The sequence below is a fragment of the Esox lucius genome, chromosome 9 (assembly GCF_011004845.1).
Source record: "Esox lucius isolate fEsoLuc1 chromosome 9, fEsoLuc1.pri, whole genome shotgun sequence".
Classification (NCBI taxonomy): domain Eukaryota; kingdom Metazoa; phylum Chordata; class Actinopteri; order Esociformes; family Esocidae; genus Esox; species Esox lucius.
Window position 1 is genome coordinate 12610727 of NC_047577.1, and position 6000 is coordinate 12616726.

Below are 6000 nucleotides of genomic sequence, written 5' to 3' on the forward strand. Positions count from 1 at the left end.
TGTTGTTTGCTCCTTGGGGTTTAAGGCCCGGTGTCTCTGTAAAGCACTTTGTGACAACTGCTGTTGTAAAAAGGGCTTTATAAATAAATTTGATTGATTTGATTGATTGATTGTAAATCTCCATAAAGGCCCTTAGAGATTATTTTACTATCACATGCAAACTATTATAATATCAGTACCATGATTATGTGACATTGGCTAAACAAACACAATTAGTGGTACCAATATAAAGGCCCTGGACTTGGATGGGATTTGTGCCAAAATGCTGAAAGGCTCCTATTTGGAAACAGTGCCAGGAAACTTAACCAAGCATGGATTTCTACAAACCTTATCCATTGAATGCTTACAGGGTAAGGTCACAAATGTCCCCTTCTTTTATTTGGGTGAACTATCCTTCAAATATAAAACTCACATAGGCATATATTTTCCTTCCCACAGAAATATTAGCTTAGTTTCTTTTATATGCATACAGTAAAGAAACAGTATATTTGGATCACAAATAAAATAACTATAGTATCGATGTTAAAACAATGAATTCAGACTATTCTTATATATTCTGCTTTAATATCCAGATTCTTTATTATAGCAGATTCCTATATGGATTATTCTAATATTCCTTTGTATATACATATATATATATATGTTATATGAACAAAGTATATTGAAATGCAACAGCAAAACAAGCTGGCTGATAAATAGTTAAAATTAAGAGCAGTCAATAAGTGATACTTTCCTCAGAATGACTGTTCATCTAGTCTAATCTATATGTTTAACATTACTTTTGCACAAGAATCATTGAGGTATAAAGAAAAATCACATATATTTCTGTTGATTGCATTACAGACGACCCAAACAAACAAAACAAACTAAAACTTGTGATTTCGTCTCCTTTGTAGTGTTTCTGTTTTCCTTTTTGGAAGTAATTTCAATGTGAGCAGTACGTGTGTGTGGTTTGAAAGGCTGCGGTTGCATGGCCCCTTGCCTTGTGTGCTTGGTTGCATGGCCCCTTGCCTTGTGTGCTTGGTTGCATGGCCCCTTGCCTTGTGTGCTTGGTTGCATGGCCCCTTGCCTTGTGTGCTTGGTTGCATGGCCCCTTGCCTTGTGTGCTTGGTTGCATGGCCCCTTGCCTTGTGTGCTTGGTTGCATGGCCCCTTGCCTTGTGTGCTTGGTTGCATGGCCCCTTGCCATGTGTGCCCTGTTTCACCTTGGCTTCTTGGACGAGTTTCCAGTAAGCAACCGCTCCTCATCCAGTAAATACAACGGCACCCCCTAGTGGTTGTTTGGCAATAGTGTGGATTTGTCACATTTGTAAATTGTTGAGTTGACACTACACCACGTCTTTCAACACAGTTTTCTCTCTTATGATTTGTACAGATTTTCTTTAGGTTATTACTTATTATTTAATAGCTACTATGTGAACAGTATATAATAGTCACTCTATTTCAGGGCACTCAGCAGAGTGGCAGCTGAAATCGTCAGGTATCGTCTTGATCTGCAACACAACCAGGAGGACTTTGGACAGGGACAGCAATGAGTCTTTCAAGCCTGGTACTCCACAGGTGTGGGCCAAGACCTCATGTCCTCTTAAGTTTAAGCAGGGCAGGAGACAGGGACAATTTAGAAAATGCATCCCTTAGATCTACAGCAGGGTTGTCCAAACCGTTCCACGGAGGGCCGAGTGTCTGCAGGTTTTTGTTTTTTCCTATGAATTGGTTCCCAGTTCAGACCTAATCAACCAGGTGGGGGTAGGAACTAACTAATCAGTAACCTAATTAGTCAATCAAGTACAAGGTGAGGGCGAAAACCAGCAGACACACGGCCCTCCGTGGAACTGTTTGGACACGCCTGATCTACAGGGATTTATTGTAGAGAAGGAGAACCGACCTACTCCCCCAGCACAATAATATAGCAGTGTACAACCTTGGGGCTGAGACGGGGGGTTCAGTGACAATAGCTGCCTGATGTCTGCAACCCACAAAGCCCACCAGACACTGGGCATTCCTGTTACTGCTCCTGTTACTACTCCTTCCACTCCTCATACTACTACTCCTGTTACTATTCCTCCTACTACTCCTCATACTACTACTCAATCGTCTGGCTCTGCTCCTCATCAAGTACAATGCATTTTGCAACAAAGCATTGTGGGAGACAAGCGTCTAATGTCCTGAGTGCAAAATGACACGCCAGCGAATGGCAGATGTTGCTACATATCGTTGGTTATTATAAATGCACATTCACTCTTATGGGTGATAAATGAGTGCAGTTAGTTCAGCCAGGGAACATAAGAGGGCATTGGCTCAGAGATGCATCAGCTGACGTCGGGATCGATCCTACCACAGTCTTAGTTTCCTAATCTAATATGGCGGTCTATTTAAGTCTGTCAAGTTAATCTGCCCTAACTGCTGGACTTCTCAGGACGTGGTTGCTAAACCCACCCACCACCCCAGCCTCTAGCTGTTGGTTCGGTTTCCTTCTGCAGTGGGTTTGGTATTGGGTACCTTGTTCATTGCCATCAGTATTGCTGTTATAATATTACAGTGTGAATGTTATTATTAGTATTGTATGCAACAACATGTGATGGCAGTGAGTTATGCCAAAGGAACAGAACATAAGGCCAAGACATTGTATGTGTATTGTTACTATTTAGAGCAAAATTAGCTAAAACATCCTATTTGCAACAAATGTAACTTATGTATTTATCGACATGTTACCGCAATGTTGTGTCTCGTGTTAGGGCCTTCAATTTGTCTTTTAACTGTTGTCGCAAAATACCCTTTGTATTTGCTTTTGTTGTGCATGACCTGGCTAAAAACAAGAAAATCTTCAACCTCACAAACTGAATAATCAAGCCTCACTCTCTATCTGTACCCCTCCATTTTTGCTCTGTGTATTTTAAATAAATTATTCAAGCTCCTAACTGCATTCTAACCAAAGCCTTATGGTGGCAGCAGTCCTCTCCCTTGATGAGAATGAAACACCTTTGCAAGGTGCCTCTAAGTGACAAACAACAATGGCAGAGTTGAACTGTTAAATGTAAAAAGGAGCTAGGTTTACATGTGCGAGGGAAAACGACTAAATTTATTACTTTTAGTGCATTTTGACAGCAAACAAACTGTCAAAATTAAGTTCAGAACATTATGTGTTCTAATAATACCACTAAGCCTAAAATTGTGTGATGAAGAAATATGTTTTTTTTTTGTAACATCTACGGCCTAGGCAACACCGAAAGTGAAGGTCATGTGGGTTATTTGATTTCCTGAAAGCGGTAGCGGTTGTCCGACTTGCTGTCAGTGTAAATGTACCACATCAGCATTCACTATTCAATGTCTGCTAGCACTTCCACCCCACCTCCAACACACACAAAGTCAGGCAGGCACACCAACACATATACACACCAAGCACACATATACACACATAAAGATGTAGAAAGAGGTGTGAAAGGATGATGAAGTGGGGTTTTGCCCCTGCGTGTTCAGTGCTTCTTCCTGCTGACAACAAACAAACCCACAGGTACTAGGTGGTCAGGATTCCCCTCCCACAGAAAACTGGTGTGCACATATCACTAAAGCACACGTGACTGACTGCTTGAGTCAAAAACATCTCTGACTGCTTCACACAAAATAAACCCTTATTGCCTGCTTGTTTCTAAACCACAGCTGGCTGACTGATTGCTTGTCTCTCCACCCTCTCTGACTGGGTTAATTTCTCTCCACCCACCCTGACTGGGTTAATATCTCTCCACCCACCCTGACTTGGTGGTTGTTTCTTCTCCTCCCTGACTACGTGCCGTCTCTCCACCACTGACTGGGTGCTTGTCTCTCCACCCTCACTAACTGGGTGCTTGTCTCTCCACCCTCCCTGACTGGGTGCTTGGCTCTCCACCCTCCCTGACTGGATGCTTGTCTCTCCACCCTCCCTGACTGGGTGCTTGTCTCTCCACCCTCACTGACTGGGTGCTTGTCTCTCCACCCCCCTGACTCGGTTAATATCTCTCCATCCATCCAGACTGGGTGACTGTTTTTTCTCCTCCCTAACTGTGTGCCCGTCTCTCCACCACTGACTGGTTGCTTGTCTCTCCACCACTGACTGGTTGCTTGTCTCTCCACCACTGACTGGGTGCTTGTCTCTCCACCCTCCCTGACTGGGTGCTTGTCTCTCCATCCTCCCTGACTGGGTGCTTGTCTCTCCACCCTCCCTGACTGTGGGCTGCCAGTTCTTCAGTCAATGATTGTCCGGAGTGATTGATTGAAAGTTCATCCAGACACTGAGTGAACATGATGCGCTTGTCTTGTACATCTGTAAAATCCATAGAGCAGGTCTGGTCCCCTGGTCTGACAGGATGCCAGGTCTCATCCCTCAGTGGGCTCTTCACCCTCCACCCCAGGCGCTCCATCACCACTACCAGCAGAGCCAGGGAGGGACAGAGTTTCATCATGGCGGAGACGAGGCCTCTCTGAGGCTAACCGTCTTAAAACAGCCTGTCTCAGCTTGGTGAACAAGTTCATACATTGTCAAAAGCTAGGTTACTTTCCAACTGGAAACTGTTATTACAGCGGTCTTTCTAGCTGCAAATATGACATGCTGCAAATAAAACGCAGTGCATGGTGACATAGCGCATGTAAAATACACTAATATACACCGATCAGCTATAACATTATGACCACTGACAGGTGAGGTGAATAACACTGATTATCTATATAAATATATACACAGATCAGCTATAACATTATGACCACTGACAGGTGAGGTGAATAACACTGATAATCTATATAAATATATACACCGATCAGCCATAACATTATGACCACTGACAGGTGAAGTGAATAACACTGATTATCTATATAAATATATACACCGATCAACCATAACATTATGACCACTGACAGGTGAGGTGAATAACACTGATAATCTATATAAATATATACACCAATCAGCCATAACATTATGACCACTGATAAACGTTGATTATGACCACACATAAACTTTGAGGACAGAACTGATAAACGTTCTGTCCTCAAAGTTGATGTGTTAGAAGCAAGAAAAATGGGAAAACAAGGGCCAATTTGTGATGGCTAGACAGCTGGGTCAGAGCAAAACTGCAGCCTTTGTGGGGTGTTCCTGGCCTGTAGTGGTCAGTACCTATCAAAAGTGTTCCAAGAAAGGAAAAGTGGTGAACTGGCAACAGGGTCATGGGCGGGCGGCCAAGGCTCATTGATGCACATGGGGAGTGAAGGCTGGCCCATGTGGTCCAATCCAACAGACGAGCTACTGCGGCTCAAATTGCTGAAAAAGCTAACTCTGGTACTAATAGAAAGGTTTCAGAACACACAGCGCATCGCAGTTTGTTGCGTATGGGGCTGCGTAGCCGCAGACCAGTCAGGGTGCCCTTGCTGGCCACCGCTTAAAGCACCTAAAATGGGCACGTGAGCATCACAACTGGACCACGGAGCAATGGAACAAGACGGCCTTTGTCTGATGAAACACGTTTCGTTTTACAATATCTACTGCCCTACCTCCCTCACTCTTCTCATCACTCTCTCCTCTCTTATTTCTATCTCTCCCCCCCTCTCTTCCTTTAAAATAGTATGGAGTGGGCTTTCTTTTCTCAGTCGGTCCACCAGGGACACACAAACGCAATGTTTAGTTGGACTTCATTCAACCTCACTGGGGCAAATATGAAGCCAAGAGATGAGTTAGAGAAGTGCAAACTCTAGACTAACTCCATCAAGCCCATGTCTTGGGGTCTGAACACTCTTCCCTCCCTCCATGAATCTAGAAGACTGGACCCTCATAATGGGGATACAGCTCACCCCCCTCTCCAGCAGGACATGACAGGAGAGTAGAATACATACTGGAAAGGACAGAACCTCATTAACCTTAAAAACACTTGATTAACCTTGATCAACTCAAAGGTCTGTTTGAATGCAACAGCGACTAGTCTGCCAATTCTAAATATATTTCAATGCAAACTATGTGAGCTTGATTTGTGATTATAATTTA